We start from the raw sequence: 18,191 nt of genomic DNA, 5'->3' as shown, positions 1-18,191 counted from the left end.
ACCACTATGTCCACCACCACCATGTCCACCACCACTACCATGGCCACCACACCATGAGGCCACCACCACATCTACCACCACCACGTACACATCCACCACCACATACACATCCACCACCACATCCACCACCACACCACACCACCATGTCCACTACCACCACCACTACCACCACCACCACATCCACCATGTCCACCACCACCACCACGTCCACCACCACAAGGCCACCACCACGCCCTCCGCCACCACATCTACCACCACCATGTCAACCACCACCATGTCCACCACCACCACGTCCACCACCACGTCAACCCCACCACATCCACCCTCACCATGTCCCCCGTCACCACGTCCACCACCACCACCATGTCCACTACCACCACCATAACCACCACCACCATGACCACCATGTCCACCACCACCATGTCCACATCCACCACGTCCACCACCACCACCCAGTCTACCACCACTACGTCCACCACCACCATGTCCACCACCACATCTACCACCACCACTTCCACCACCACCACCTCTACCACATCCACAACCTCTACATTCACCACCACTACGTCCCCCACCACTACATCCATCACCACCATGTCCACCACCACCTTGTCCACCACCACCACGTCCACCACTCACACCACCACACCCACCTCTACCACCACCATGTCCACCACCACCTCAACACCTACCACCACATCCACCACGTCCACCACCATTACCACCACCACATCCACCATGTCCACCACATCCACCACCACAAGGCCACCACCACGTCCACCACCACCATGTGTACCAACACCACCACGTCTACCACCACCACCACCACGTCCACCACCCCCATGTCCACCACCACATCCACCACCACCACATCCACCACCACCATGTCCACCACCACCACCATGTCCACCACCACTTCCACCACCACCAAGTACACCACCACCACATCCACCACCACCACGTCCACCTCCACTACGTCCACCACCACCATGTCCACCACCACCATGTCCACCAGCACCACGTCCACCACCAGCACCACCACGTCCACCACCACTTCCACCACGTCCACCACCACCACGTCCACCACCACCACGTCCACCACCACTATGTCCACCACCACCATGTCCACCACCACCATGTCCACCACCACCACATCCACACCACCACACCCACCTACACCACCACACCCACCTACACTACCACCATGTCCACCACCACATCCACACCACCACCACGGCCAACACCACATGGCCACCACCATGTCCACCACAGCACGTCCACATCCACCACCACATCGACCACCACATTCACCACCACCACATTCACCACCACCACATCCACCACGTCCACCACCACATCCACCATCACCATGTCCACCACCACCACGTCCACCACCACGTCCACCCCACCACATCCACCCTCACCATGTCCCCCATCACCATGTCCACCACCACCACCAGTACCACCAGCATCACTACAACCACCACCACATCCACCATGTCCACCACCACCATGTCCACCACCACCATGCACACCATCACCACGGCCACCACCACGGCCACCACCACCACATCTACCACCACCATGTCCACCATCACCATGTCCACCACCACCACGTCCACCACCACCACGTCCACTATCGTCACGTCCACCACCACTGCCACCTCCACCACCACCACGTCGACCACCATCACCATGTCTTCCACCACCACATCCACCACCACCGCGTCCAACACCACATCCACCACCACCACATCCACCACCACCACCACATCCACCACCACCACGTCCACAACCATCACATCCACCGCCACCACATCCACCACCACCACCATGTCCACCACCACCACCATGACCACCATGTCCACCACCACCAAGTGCACATCCACCACGTCCACCACCACCAAGTCCACCACCATGTTCACCACCACCCAGTCCACCACCACCACATACACCACCACCATGTCCACCACCACATCCACCACCACGACCTCCACCACAACCACCTCCACCAAATCCACAACCTCTACATCCACCACCACTATGTCCCCTACCACTACGTCCACCACCACCATATCCACCACCACCATAATAATCCACATTTGTAAAGCGCACAATCACCCGTAAGGGTCTCTAGGCGCTGGGGGCCGTCGGGAAGATTAAGCAAGCTATTGCCCAGAGTCACAAGGTGCTGGGCTAACCTGCCGCCGGTGCCGGGGATCGAACAGTGATCCCCAGATTCCAGCGTCGGTCACCCTGGCCGCGGCGCCACACCTCTTACCATGTCCACCACCACCACGTCCACCACCACCACGTCCACCACCACTTCCACCACCACGTCCACCACCACCACGTCCACCACCACTACATCCACCACCACCATGTCCACCACCACCACCACGTCCACACCACCACACCCACCTACACCACCACACCCACCTACACCACCACCATGTCCACCACCACCACGGCCACCACCATGTCCACCACACCCACCACCACCACGTCCACCACCCGTACCACCAGCACCACTACCACCACCACCACATCCACCATGTCCACCACCACCATGTCCACCACCACCATGTACACCATCACCACGGCCACCACCACGGCCACCACCACCATGTCCACCACCACCACGTCAAACCCCACCACCACCACGTCCACTATCGTCACGTCCACCACCACCGCCACATCCACCACCACCACCGCCACATCCACCACCACCACTTCCACCACCACCACCACCATGTCTACCACCACTATGTCCACCACCACCGCGCCCTCCATCACCATGTCCACCACCACATCCACCACCACCACCACATCCACCACCACCACATCCACCGCAACCCTGTCCACCACCACCACATCCACCACCACCACATCCACCACCACCACATCCACAACCATTACGTCCACTGCCTCCACATCCACCACCACCATGTCCACCACCTTCACGTCCACCACCACCAGGTCCACCACCACCATCATGTCCACCACCACCACATCTACCACCACCACGTCCCCTACCGCCACATCCACCACCATGTCCACCACCACATCCACCACCACCACCACCATGTCCACCACCAGCACGTCCACCACCACCATGTCCACCACACATCCACCACCACATCCACTGCCACCACATCCACCACCACCACCACATCCACAACCACCATGTCCACAACCATCACGTCTACATCCACCACGTCCATAACCACAATGTCCACCACCACCATGTCCACCACTACCACGTCCACCACCACCACACCCACCTCCACCACCGCCATGTCCACCACCACCACGTCCACCACCACTACCACCACATCCACCATGTCCACCATATCACCACCATATCCTCCACCACCATGTCCACCACCACCACGTCCACCACCAGGAGGCCACCACCACAACCACCACCACCACCAGGTCCACCACCAAATCCACCACCACTTCCACCACCACCACAGCCACCACCACAAGGCCACCATCAAGTCTACCACCTCCACGTACACAACCACCACATCCACCACTGTTGGACTTGGCCCTTTCTGCAGGGTCATCCCTAAACTTTTTGCCTTCCTCCAATATTCTCTCTGACCTGTTTTTGTTGGTTTAATGACTCTGGGCACTTTACCACTGCTGACCAGTGCTAAAGTGCATATGCTCTCCCTATGAAAAATGTATATATTAAATGGTTTCCATGATTGGCTTATTTGGTTTACTGTCAGTCCTCAGTAAAGTGCACCAGGAGTGCCAGGGCTTGTAAATACAAATGCCTGCAGCACTGGTTGTGCCACCCACAGAAGCGGCCTAGTAAAATGCGTCTAAGGTCTGCCATTGCAGAACCTGCATGCAGTCTGGTACTGTCATGCTGACTGCACAAGTGCACCCACTTGCCAGTCCCTAAACCTTCCCTTAACTTCCTATTAGTCACCCCTATGGTAGGCCCAAGGGCAGGGTGCATTGTAAGCATAAGGTAGAACAAACCCTGATGTGTGTGGCATGTCCTAATAGTGAATTACATCCATTTTCGTTTTTCACTATTGTAAGGCTACCTGTTCTCATAGGCCAGAATGGGCTGCTGGAATTATTACACCCTATAATCCCTGCAGACTCAGGGAACATGGTAGAAAGTCAAGTTTAGTATACCTGAACTCAGAATAATAAAATACATCTTTTAGACCTGGAGGGAGGGACATCTGTAATCAGTGTCCCTACCAGTCTTTCTTTTTGGTATACCACTCCAGTTGGGGGTGTGCAGTGCTCTGGAAGAGGGTGCAGAGGGAGGGAGTCCTCGCCTCTGACCCTGATGCAGCTTGAGGGTTTAGACCCTAGGTTAGAGGGCCAGGTGCAGGGTGTCCCCCCTGACTTGGTACCCCAGTTGCAGGATAGCACCCCTGAACTGGTGGGCGAATTGTGTAGATCACCTACCACAGGTGTCCTGACAATTCTGGAAGGGGGTACCACTCCAAGTGGGAGGGTACAGAGCCCCAAGGAAGAGGACCGGTTGTGGGGGAAGAGCCCACCCCAGTCTTTGGTCCAGCCGCCGGGTACAGGCCTGGGGCTGGTGGGTCAGTGCCAGGATGACATACCTGACCTGACAGAAGGGAGAGTGGACAAAGGGTGGCAGTATTTGCTTGCCTAACCATTTCAGCCCGCCTCTGCTAGGATGTGTATCTGCTGTCTGGTTTCTGTGAGTGACAGTGCTTGGGGTTGACAGGTGGTGAATAGAGGGATTACCCCCAGGATAGGTGGGAGGAGTGCCCCTTGACTCTGAATAGGGCTGTGCTCTGCCACCACAATGCTGGCTCCACCTCCTGCGGAGCGTCTGATGTCCCTGCCCTGCATCCTGAAAGAAGAAGGCAGCTTCCTGTAAACAAAGTGCTCCAAAACTGGGTTGAACCAGGCTCAAGCCCCCCGACCTGGAGGACTGGCCTGCAGTTGGTGCCTTGCTGAGAAAGGAGAGGAAAAGACCAGAAAGGACTTTGCAACATTTGTGCCTAAAACAATCTCCAAGGGCTTGAAATTGAGCTTGCCCCCTGACCAGAGTCCCGGGATCATTGGACTCTCACCGCCTCTCCTGACGACGTTCCTGGCTGTGTGTTGACCTGCCTCTGTGCCGCCGGCAGCTTTCACCCCCCTTTGCGCCTCATTTTCCCCGAGTGAGCAGCTCGTGCCTGGCTGCCCCTACACGGTTGACTCCGCTCTGTTGAGCCGTGTCGATCCCGTCCCACCTGGGCCGCCCGCATCCTGCCCCTCCTTCCTGACAAGGCGTACTGGTCACTAATCGCCCCTGCCGCCAGCGACAACAGGCCCAAACGCAGCGCGAGTCCCAGTACGGTCCGTATGCCCGGACCGCACTAGCTCTTTATGCCACTTGGGTCCGCGCCGCACATCGAGCCTGCCTGTACGCCTGTACCGGCCGCTCCGTGCCGCCCGAACCCCCCCAACCGACCCACAGCGTTGTTCGAGGGGATCGGCTCCGACGCCGCACCGTGTGAGTACCCCAAAGCAGCGTGAGCCCCGAACTGTCCGCCACGCCTCCCAGAGCCCCGCTCCTAAACCTCGGTCTCTGAGGTCGGTATGAGCCGTGCTCAGCAGGGAAGCCGCGAACCCGTCCCAGGCCGCCTTCACTGGTCCGCAACGTTGGAATCATTAATTGCTTTTTGAATCACAACACGAAGACAGGGTCGCACTGCAACACTCCGACCCGTAAGGTAACCACAGCCCTATGCGTATTGTGCTGTGCGTGGCCCCCCGGACTGAAGGGTCCGCGAGGTGCGCCTCTTGTTCAGAGCCTTTGTTCGTTCACGGAGTACGAGTCGCCCAGGAGTGCTACGACTCGTACCCCAGGGTAAAACCGGCCGCGCCGTACACATCGTACCGCGAGACGCCTGAGCATCGGAAGGGTCCTTTCTCTTCTAGCCGAACAGTGCTACGAAGCGCACAGCAGCGAGAAGTATTGCCTTAAAGATTGTGGAACCTTTTCAAAAGCCAATTGAACTATGTTTAAGAACTAAGTAAACTTTTGAATGAAGCCTTTCTAAAGAACTTGAAAGAAACCACTTTGATACCAAAGTACTGTGAGCCCTCTGAAGAAAAACGTTATTATGGTCTTGTGATAAAACTGCATAGCAACATATTTTTTTACATAAAGTCTACGTATTTTGGATACAAAACTTACGCCTGGTGTCCATTTGTGGTGGGTCTGTGATTTTACTGTATGTGGTCATAAATGCTTAACTGACTTAGCGCCCTAAGGATTAGCCTTGACTGCTTGCTCCACGCAACCTAAAAGGTGAGCCGGGGTTATTCTTAAGGGATAGTTCCCTTTCCCTGACTGGAGGAGAGTGTCCATGCTTGTCACAAGTGCCTACCTGTGCCAAACAGAGACCCTCAAATCTAACAACCACCATATCCACCAGCACCACCACATCCACCACCACTATGTCCACTACCACCATGTCCACCGCCACCACGTCCACCACCATGTGCACCGCCACCACACCCACCACCACCATGTCCACCACCACTACCACAACCACCACTACCACCACCACCACCACATCCACCATGTCCACCACCACGACGTCCACCACCACCATGTCCACCTCCACCATATCCACCCCACCACGTCCACCACCAACACCACCATGTCCACCACCATGTCCCCCACCACCATCATGACCACCACCACCACGTCTACCACCACCACCACCACCACGTCGTCCACCACCACCACGTCTACCACCGCCATGTCCACCACCACCATGTCCACCACCAACACCATGTCCACCACCACCACCACCACGTCCCCCACCACCACGTCCACAACCACTGCATCCACCACCACCATGCCCACCACCACAGCCACCACCACATCCACCACCACGTATTAACATCCACAACTACTACGCCCACCACCACTACGTCCACCACCACTACGTCCACCACCATGTCCACCACCACCATGTCCACCACTACCACATTCACCACCACCATGACACCCACCTCCACCACCACCATGTCCACCACCACCACCACCACGTCCACCACCTCTACCACCACCACCGCATCCACCATGTCCATCACATCCACCACCACATCCACCACCACCACCGCCACATCCACTACCACCACATCCACCACCACCACATCCACCACCACCACATCCACGCCCACCACCACATCCACCACGTCCACCACCACATCCACAACCACCACATCCACCACATCCACCTCAAAAACGTTCACCACCCGTACCACTACCACGTCTGCCACCACCGCATCCACCACCATGTCCACCACCACATCCACCACCACCATGTCCACCACCACGTCTACCACCATGTCCACCACCACCATGTCCACCACCACCATGTCCACCACCAACACCATGTCCACCACCACCACCACGTCCACCACCACCACGTCCACCACCACTGCATCCACCACCACCATGCCCACCACCACATCCACCACCACATCCACCACCACGTATTAACATCCACAACTACTACGTCCACCACCACTGCGTCCACCACCATGTCCACCACCACCATGTCCACCACTACCACATTCACCACCACCATGACACCCACCTCCACCACCACCATGTTCACCACCACCACCACACCCACCACCACCACGTCCACCATCTCTACCACCACCACCGCATCCATGTCCACCACATCCACCACCACATCCACCACCACCACCGCCATGTCCACTACCACCACATCCACATCCACCACCACCACCTCCACGTCCACCACCACATCCACGTCCACCACCACATCCACCACGTCCACCACCACGTCCACAACCACCACATCCACCACATCCACCTCAAAAACGTCCACCACCCGTACCACCACCACGTCTGCCACCACCGCATCCACCACCATGTCCACCATCACATCCACCACCACCATGTCCACCACCACGTCCACCACCACCGTGTCCAACACCACCGTGTCCAACACCACCACGTCCACCACCACCACGTCCACCACCATGTCCACCCCCATGTCCACCCCCACGTCCACCACCACGTCCACCACCACCACCACCACGTCCACCCCCACGTACACCCCCATGTCCACCACTACCACCATGTCCACCACCACATCCACCACCACGTTCACCACCAACACCACATCCACCACCGCCATGTCCACCACCACAACCATGTTCCCCACCACCACCACTACCACCACCCGTGATGGGTAAACTGTCACTAGTGGGCAGGGGTAATAGGTGTGTCAACCCTGGCTGTACATGGGACATTTAAGGATGAATTGGGTGCGAGAAGACGGGAATAGGGGCTAGAAGTATTACACCAGACCCAAGATACAATTTGAAGAGGCGCAATGTCACAGGGGCTCCTGTAAAAGCACTTGCAGCACCTCTACTCCACAGTGACATACCTGCACAAGCCACTCACTCAAAACAAGCATTGGCATAGCCAATAGGTCTAGCCTTTGGGACCTTATAAGTGTTTAGCCATGCAACACTTGATGTTGTTGCACCAAGGATATTGTGCTGGATATCTAAACAGTTACAAGGTCCCAAAGGCGAGACCTATTGGCTATGCCAATGCTTGTTATCTGGAGAAATAGATCAATTGCATGCAGGTTCGTGAATCTCGATCATGTGAAGGCGCCTAATGAGGATGGGATGTGGTACCATGTGACACGCCGCCAAGAAGTTCAATAGGATGATGGCCTTACTCTCTCCTCTGTCTAGGATTATGCAAATGGCATAGGAAGGTTTAATGAGCCCTGTTTCCGTGCTCTAGTTGGCCCTGCATCCGAGCTGGTGGTTCACATGGTAGCTGGTTAGGCACTTCTTGATGGTTTTCTCTAGGACTTTGGCCATGTATGATAGGGGCGTGATTAGTCAGTAGTTGGAGAGTTTGGTGAGGTCCTCAGAGGGTTTCCTTAGCAGGGCTCTGACAGCTGCCCGCTTCGAGGTTTTTTAGGAAGAGGGCCACATTGATGGAGTCATCCAGGATGGGTGTGAGGACTTCACTGATGGTGGTTAGACCTTTGTTGAACTTGTGGTGGGAGCATGGGTCTAATGGGGCCCCACAGTGGATGGTTTTCATGGTTGCAGCAGTCTCTTTTGTGGAGATGGTATTCTACATAGTCATGGTCCATTCTACACCTGAGATTGGAAGACTGGCTGCGAGGTTGCTGGGGTCAGGTTGAAAGTTGAAGTTGGCGTATGTGGATGTGATCTCCTTCCAAAAGAAGCTACAGAGATTGTTGCAGTGGGTCCTGTAAGGGGTGATGTTGCTGGTGGTGGCTGCAGCACCGTGAATTTTCTGATCATGAAGAAGATTTATTTGTTGCTGTTGTTGCTGGCTTCGATGCGTTGGGTGAGGGCTGTTTACTGTTTATTTCAGACATGCTGGTGGAAGCATGTCAGGGCAGATTAGAAGACGTCATTTTCTGCTGTATCTTGGATCATTCTCCACTTGCTTTACAGGTGCCTACAGTGCTGCATCACAATCCAGAGTTCTTCTGTGTACCAGCTGGCTTGCTTTTGTGATCTTAATTTTTTTTTCTGTGCTTGAGGGGGCCAGGTTGTTGGTGCAGGTGATGATCCATTCATTGAAGTTTTGTATGTCTTCCACTAGGTTGCTGGTGTGCTTTGAGAGGCGTATGGAGAGGGCAGAAGCCCAGTCGTTCTCTGAGATGTTCTTCCAGTAGCGGCTGCCTGTCCAGAGTTGGTGGAGCTCCTGTGATCCAGGTTGGTGAGCTTGAAACTCAAAAGGGTGTTGTCAGTTCAGGTGATAGGCTTTTGTTTGTAGACTCTGATGTTGTTTAGAGTGGAGAAGAGAGGGGTCAGGAAGTGTTTGGCGGTATGGGTGGGTCTGGTGATGTGCTGAGTAAGGTTGGGGTTCGAAAGGCTTTTGAGGAGGGTTTTAGAATTTTAGTCATTACGGTCCTCTAAGTGAAAGTTCGGGTCTCAAAGGAGGATGACATTTTTGGAGTTGATGGTAATCTCAGAACTAGATTCATTCCAAGTTCCGGTCTTTCTGTTACACAGAACTATATCTCTATAGTATGAAAGTCAAGACAAGCCTTTTCCCATTTTTCGTCTATATTGTACTTTGGGACTGCTGACTTTTGATAATTCACATTGTTGTTAACCTAGAAAGAATAAGTCGGCACGTTCACTTTAATTTTTCCTCACAGTTTGAAGATGCTGAATGCTTCAATCTCTGATCCAATGAGAACCTCATTTACTTTGCGAACATCTGAGGGAAAAAAAGAAAATTGGGGTTTTTCCCACTTGGGGTTTGGTCTGTGTGAAGGTCACCTTCTTCAGATAGCAACCGTTGTATCCTCTCTGGTTAATTACTTGATGTCTTGAATACTACGTGGAATACACATCCAGTCTCCAGTGATCCCATACTCTTTACCAAGAGACTAAAAACGGCCAAAGTGTACCCCAATCACCCTGAGAGTGGATAGTTCCCCTTCTAACAATGCTATGATGTGACTGGCTGTGATGGGAGCAGATTATTTGTCAGGGTACCACAGTGTTCACTTGCATCCCTAAGGGGAATACTGCTGGCTGAGGGTGGGGAGGCAGGTATATGCCTGTCTGTCTGGCTGGCTGTTTGCTGTTACATGCTGGCTGTCCTGGGTCCCTGATATGCCTGACAACCTGACCATTTCTATTGCTTTGGCTCACCTACCTGATACTGGAAGTAGGATTGTAGGAGCAGTTTTCCTCTGAGCTCAGTGAAATCCAGCTTCCTTTTTTCCAGACAATTTGAGCTCTGTGACTTTATCAGTCAAACACAAATTAAGAAGAAAGTGACCTAGAGCACCTCTGACTCCCCTGATCTTTGAACTGCTCAGCTAGGAAAGGAGCAACATCTGACTGGAAGAAAGCTCTGGAACATCTACATGAGGTACGTCCTGCCTGGAGGTTGCTTTAAACCGGTGAGCCATCAAAACCACAGGCTCCTTCCAGACCAGCTGGCCTCAGAGCAACAACAAGCATCATCCAGGACTATGGTGCTGTAGAAACACATTTTCTGCCAGGGGCCGCATATAGATGTTAAACATTGTGGGGCTTAAAGAGGAGCCCTGGGAGACACCATACTGCAGGGGGGTCTGTTGTGACAGAGCCTCCTCTTTGAAGACCATAAAAGATCTATCGGTAAGAAAAGACTGTAGCCACCTGAGAGCAGTCCCCGTCACTCCCACATCCTGCAGTCTTTGGATTAGAATGCGGTGGTTTACCGTATCGAAGGCTGAGCTGAGATCTAATAAAATAATAGCAGCGCAGCCTCCGGCATCTACAATTTTCCTCGTCTTTTTCATCACAGCAATGAGGGCGATCTCTGTGCCCAGCTTACTACGGAATCCTGTCTGAGTGGGATGTAGAGCGTTAATATCCTCAACATATGCAGCCAGTTGAGCATTTACATGCTATTCAGCCAGTTTGCTGATGCCTGGCAATAGAGAGATTGGGCAGTAATTGGCCCAATCCCCCGGATCTAATTTTGGTTTTTTCAAAAGAGCCTTAATTCTTACTTCTTTCCACAGTGGAGGAACCACTCCAGCCGCAAGCAAAGAATTGATGACATCCAGGATGACTAGGGAGACAGTCTCTGAAACGGAATTAAGGATCAAAGGGGGTGCAACATCGGACGGGGAGCCCGATTTAAGATTTCCTAGAAGACGCATAGAGAAAGAGGGGTAAACGTCTCCATCTTCGCATATAGAAGGGGGGGTAGAGCTTCGGGCTCCGATTGTGGAAATAGCGAATAAATATTAGCGACCTTAGTGGCAAAAACAATTTGCAATCTCGTCACACCGCTTTTGCGTATTCGTTGGGTCAGGAAGGGAGCTAGGAGGGGTAATAAGGGATTTAAAAATTTTAAAGATTTCCCTAGGAGAATTAGAGGCCAACTCAATCTTTTCCTGGTAGTAACGGGATTGCGCCGCTTTGATTTTGTTCTTATACAGCCTAAGTGCAGCTCTATAGTCCGCCTTACTGGAGGCGGAGAAATCCTTCCTCCACTTCCGTTCGGACTGCTTACAGGATTGCTTGAGTCCTCTAAGCTCAAGTGTATACCAGGTTTTCCTATGGTGTCCGGCCCGTTGGGAGAATTCTTTCTTAGGAAGAATAGGGTCCAAAGATGATTCCAACCAGCTATTAAAGTCATTGTAGGCTTTGATGGGATTGGGACAGGGTAAGGGATTAAAATTATTAAGATTGTTTACCCATTCGTCCACTAGAAGCTTGGACCAGGTCCGACCCAATTTTTTAGATTTCAAAGAGAGTTGTGGCAGATCGAGGGGGGACCAGACAAAAGATAGTAGCGAGTGGTCTGACCAGGGGACTGGAATGGTTTCCTTCAGAAAAAAATTGTCCAGGTTCGTAAAAAAAGGATCAAGTGGGTGTCCACATTTATGGGTAGAACCAGTTACAATTTGTCTAAATTGGAAGGCTTCAAGGTCTACTACGAAATCTTGCACATGGGTGGAATCTAAGTCGTCCAGGTGCATGTTAAAGTCACCAATGATAGAAAAATTGGGGGCCGAACTAGCCAGATTTATACCTGGTAGATCATCACAAAAATTGACATGGCCTCCTGGGGGGCGGTATAAGAGGATTCCCGAAAAAGTACAAGTGGGAGAGAAGCCAATTGCAAAGGATAGGCTCTCACAATCCAATACAGAGCACTTGGCCAATCTGCAACTATAAATCGTTTTGAGAATGATAGCAATTCCCCCTCCGCGGCCGACCTCCCGATCCTGCCTGACCATAGTATAGTTAGCAGGGAGGGCTTGGACAGTATCAGGATCCGAAACCATGTTAGTCCAGGTCTCCCTAAGAAAGAGAGCATCAGGACACCTCTCTTCTAGCAGTAGATGGATTTCACTCGCATGTTAGGACAGAGACCTACAATTGAGGTGTAAAAGGTAGAAGGTTTTAACATCACCAATGCTTGGAAGAGAGGGCTCTGGAGGCAAGAGTGAGAAAGTACAGTGCGGACAATGATTAGTTTCAGCCTCAGATAGCATGACATGCTTACAACTATCCCCCATAATATCTCTAAGCCTTAGTAGCATGTCCCTGCTATAATAGATGTTACACGGGTTAAATTGTACAGAGATTCCTGCCCCTAGCCCCGTCCTGGCGCAGACGGGTTTGCCTCCGGCGCGCCCGCTGCGCGCGCGCGCTGCGCACTTGCATGTCCCCAGTTAAGTACCCTGGGCAGAAAGCCCTGACCCAGCCACTAGAGCACGTTCCAAAATGGCGCTGACTAGTGGGCGAGTGCCTGACCTTTCCTCCCCAAAGATGCCGATGGCAGAGTGTGGGCTAAGATTAAGCCCGCTCGAACAGCGGGTGAAAATGTACAATTTTTACAGTGCGGGTGAGTGGAAGTGATTTCGTCTCGTAGTCAGACGAATAGAACAAGTTTTAAAAGAGCAGACCGCTCAAACATACATTTTTAAAAAGAGCACTACACACGCTGCAGTCTTTCAATTCACTCCACGAGAACGCGGTAAGTTCAAGGTCCGGCACTGCAGTGAGAAGTATATACTGTCTGGCTACCAAGTAGCTGCCTTCAAGGCTCTTAATTCCGTCTTTTGAGCACGGTTTAAAATAGGCTCCCCTGTTTTAACTCATTACACCCTGATTGAAGTTCATTCAGTTCCTTGACCGTCGCACCCCACGTTTCTCACCTCACAATTTCTGGCGTGCTTGAACACTTGATAAAGGATCCTCCCATTTGAATATTGAGTCAAGTGGTAGGAAGAGGGGGAGGAAGGATTTTGCAGGCATTAATTGACCACATCACACAGCAACCTTTTTATGTTTTCTGGTTGCTATTACACCCTAGACTTGGCCCAACAGCAAATGATAGGCCACTCACGCAAAAGAAAAAATGACATCATAATTTGAGGTCAAGGACTGCCATCCCTTACCGCCCAGAGCCCAAAGGTAGAAGATGTAATACAGGGTAAAATGGAGCTATGCCCTTTGATATTTTTGGATCCTCATTCTATTCAACATGCCCCACAACATCTAGATTATTGACAACAATAGTGCCTTGCTGGTAACATACAAATATCTCCTTTCTTATTGAAAATACATCTTTATAAACTAATGTTCTATGGCCTACAATGTTAAAAGACTGAAAATACCATCAATATAAGTTATATAGTTTCCTGGCAGAAAAGAAAATACTTTCAGTTTCAAATGCATATGAATAGCTCTCTATTTAGATGACCAATTATAATTCATAAAATAATTTTTCATTTTAGACCTGATGAATATCTATAGGAGTCCATATTTCAATGTACAAAATGCAAAGCCCTACCTGGTCAGATAGATTAACAATAGTAAGATTACACAAAATACTGCAGCCCCAAGATACTAAGTACAGACTAATTTACTCCTACCTGCGTCTGAATTCAGCAGCAGCAGCCGAGGCCGGCCCAAGCAATAGCCTGAATGCAAGCACCATAGCACACACAGTTGATGTTTGCTATTACAATATGAGGTTTTGAAATTGTGGACGGTGTTTACACAACGTGCATGACATACAGAGAACGTGAGCCTGTGTTTGACTTGATAGTCACAGGTTCATATGCAACTAGGTTCACTGAGCTATCCGAGGTGGATGAAAGGAGTACCATTGAGTTGAAGGAACAATAAGGATCTGGTATCTAGAGCCAAATTACCATTCTTAGTGAAAGTGTGCTTTACAAAAAAGACATGTGATATTAAATATTCTGGTCAGCATAGCGTACAATTAAACACAACACGTTTTTAGATGTTACGAGTTAAAAAAAGAGTTAATAGGCTTTCTCTTGGGCTGCCTTTGGAAGTAGCAGTCTTGGCCGACCATAGATTCTGGGCATTGAGCCAGGCAGGAAAGACACTTCCTGTGGTTGGCAGCAAACATGAGATTGAGAAAGAAAGAAAAATATGTATTTGTAGAAATATGTTTGTTTCTGTGGAAGTGAACAAGAGAACTAAGTTGCCTAGGATCACACAATTTGGTAACGGGTGAAGCAGAGATTGAATACAGTGTTTCAGGTTTCATATACATACATACATACATACATACATACATACATATATATATATCCACAAAACCCTCCAACAGCGTTAAAGGAAGGAGCCACGAGCAGGGACTTCGGGTGCGGTTTCTTTATTGGAAATCTTTACAGCTGAGGCATAATGCATTTTGGATTTACTCCTTCTTCAGACGCCCTCTGCTGCTGCGCCTAATGTCCGTAGGGCCCAGATTGAATGTCAGCAACCTTTGTAGAGTTCACTGCTAACGCCGCCGCAACCATGTGACCATCCGCTATGTTGCAGCCAGTAGGGAACTCCAACTCCCAGAATGCTGTTGACCTGGTGTAGCGTGATGTGGGAAAACCAAAGTTCAATCTTAGAATTTGCGAGCGTTAGTAGAACTGGGCACAGGGTAGTGAAGTCACTGCTATGTCATCCTGACCCCTCGGGTCCCCGCATACCGTTTCACCTGCAGGGCGTAGGTCCGCTGGATTGTGGGTTGGCTATATTGCACCAACACCTCTGTGCAGTCACGGTCTGCTATCTAGCAGATTGTCCATCGCATTCCAACGCTCAGTAGGTGGGCTGCCTGTAGCCAATACCTTGGCGACAACAAAGACTGCTTACACAGGAACCAGTAAAGCAGGCAACCACTTGTCGAAACGGGGGCTCCTGAATGTGTCTCTGGCTGACACGAAAATATCCACAAAACCCTCCAACAGCGTTAAAGGAAGGAGCCACGAGCAGGGACTTCGGGTGGGGTTTCTTTATTGGAAATCTTTACAGCTGAGGCATTATGCATTTCGGATTTACTCCTTCTTCAGACGCCCCCTGCTGCTGCGCCTCATGTCCCTAGCGCCCAGATTGAATGTCAGCAACCTTTGTAGAGTTCACTGCGAACGCCGCCCCAACCATGTGACCATCCGCTATGTTACAGCCAGTAGGGAACTCCAACTCCCAGAATGCTGTTGACCTGGTGTAGCGTGATGTGGGAAAACCAAAGTTCAATCTTAGAATTTGCGAGCGTTAGTAGAACTGGGCACACGTAGTGAAGTCACTGTTCTGTCATCCTGACCCCTCGGGTCCCCGCATACCATTTCACCTGCAGGGCGTAGGTCCGCTGGATTGTGGGTTGGCTATATTGCACCAACACCTCCGTGCAGTCACGGTCTGCTATCTAGCAGATTGTCCATCGCATTCCAACGCTCAGTAGGTGGGCTGCCTGTAGCCAATACAAAACAAAACCCTTTCAGGCATAGAGTGACGCATTAATTATGCAAAAAAGAAGGAGTGAACTCTGGGTATTTCTCAAGTCTAGGTGGAAAGCAGCTCCTGTCAGAGCACTCTCAACACCAGCGACACTCTAGATCTGCTCACCTCAAATGTCTGTTTTTCTATCAAAGTCTTTAAGCATAGGATTAGCACAGTGCCATCCACGCCGAGATAGAAAAGGACAAAGTCTTTTGCCATTTCTACAGCAAAGTCTTTAAGCATAGGACTGTCACAGTGCTGTCCTTGCCGAGCTGCAAAATGACAAAAGCCATCCATCACTCCAGGCACAGTATTACAGCTTTGAATTGGTAAAATACCAACTCAAGCCAACCTGAAATGAGTAAAAGCAACCCCTGACACAGTATTTCGCTCTAATTAGAGCTCTTCAGAGATATATAGCTTTGTCCAGACACAAGGGAGCACCCAGTACAAGTCAAAACAAAACCCTTTCAGGCATAAAAAAAAATAAAGGTGTGACGCGTAACGGTTGATTAAACTCCTGGTTTAATTCTTTGACCCCCGAGTGTGCGTGATTATTGACATTTGGATCATTATCGAATACGTGCCGTTCAGGGTTTCCGGCACTTCCACGCGCCAACTGGCTACGGGACAGGTCTCAGTAAAGACCCAACTTGGTTGTTATAGATATATATATACATACACATGCTTTTCTCCCCTGTGAGTACTGAACGGAAGCAACACTACTGACTGGCAACATCTCTTTGGGGGCATAAATTACTGTCCAGGATTATGACATATTAGAGGACATCCTAATTAAGGGTTATTGTTATAAAATGACGAAGTACACTGAAGTTGAACAGCAATCTTCTTTATTGCAACTTAACACCATCACAGGTTCCAGTCAGCTGAAGGCAGCTGTGGAATGTTCATGCATTACTGTGTGGGCAATACCAACGGCGGGCTGGGGACGGGGGGAAAGGAAGGAACCAAGTGAGATTACAACACATCTCCTTATGGGGGAAAGGACAGAAAGGATAAACAGTACCTGGCATAGATAACGCTTTACAATATAAACGTGTGCAGAAATGATACAAACATACCACACCGTCATATCAATGCAAGAACAAAATACTCATGCAGTATGGTAATCTTTGATCCAACAGGGTAATGTAATGTAATGTAATGTATGTATACTTGTAAAGCGCACTGTTACCTCGTTACGTGGTGTCCTGGCGCTGTATACCGCTGGGGAACCCGTCCTGGCTTTCCCTGTGAGAGGGCACCCCAAGGTGAAGCCAGGCATCCCCGGCGTTGCTGGGGCCGTTGTGGAGATTAAGCAAGCTATTGCCCAGAGTTGCAGAGTGGGACCCATGGTTAGCGTAGGCACCTAAGCGAGAATTATCGAGTCCGCGGACATTGACCCAAGACCCTGCCGCGTCGGGAATTGAACCCTGGTCCCGGGCCGACCTCTGCTTCTGGGTCTGGTGCTTCTAACCGGTGAGCCACACTTCTCCACTAGAAGTACAACTGTGGGTCTAGACGACCTCCCGGGGGTCACTTGACTCGTACAGTGGGGCAACGACTGCAACTGGGGAACATTGACTTCCCTGTGTAGAACCATTCTGTCCATGCTCCAGGTTCGACCATTGGCTAACTGTACCACATTCTTACCCATTTTGGTAACCCGCAGGGATCAGAGAATCTGGTGGCCATCTCCGTCTAGACCTGGGAAGATCAATGCTCACCAAATCTCCTTCACGCACCTGGCTGGTTTTAGCAAGTTTATCGACATTGTACCTTGCTTCATACTTTTCTTGGTGGCTTTTACAGCATTCCCCCATTTCATCCCTGTTCACCAGACAATTTGCTTGTCATTTAATTGG

The 18,191-nt window shown here is 51.3% G+C and overlaps 1 protein-coding gene across 1 annotated transcript in view; it reads left to right on the top strand.

Moving 5' to 3' along the window:
• LOC144769422 (uncharacterized) overlaps positions 1–18,191 on the top strand; it is a 195,142-nt gene that overhangs the window by 117,850 nt on the left and 59,101 nt on the right. Inside the window, exon 4 of the mRNA XM_078653537.1 lies at positions 9,656–9,768. The gene's annotated coding sequence lies outside the window, so the exon portion shown is untranslated. The remainder of the gene's footprint in view (positions 1–9,655; positions 9,769–18,191) is intronic.

Source organism: Lissotriton helveticus, chromosome 1_1, assembly GCF_964261635.1.
Source record: "Lissotriton helveticus chromosome 1_1, aLisHel1.1, whole genome shotgun sequence".
NCBI lineage: Eukaryota > Metazoa > Chordata > Amphibia > Caudata > Salamandridae > Lissotriton > Lissotriton helveticus.
Note: the sequence above shows the minus strand (reverse complement) of the source record. Positions and strands in the feature narration are given on the sequence as shown.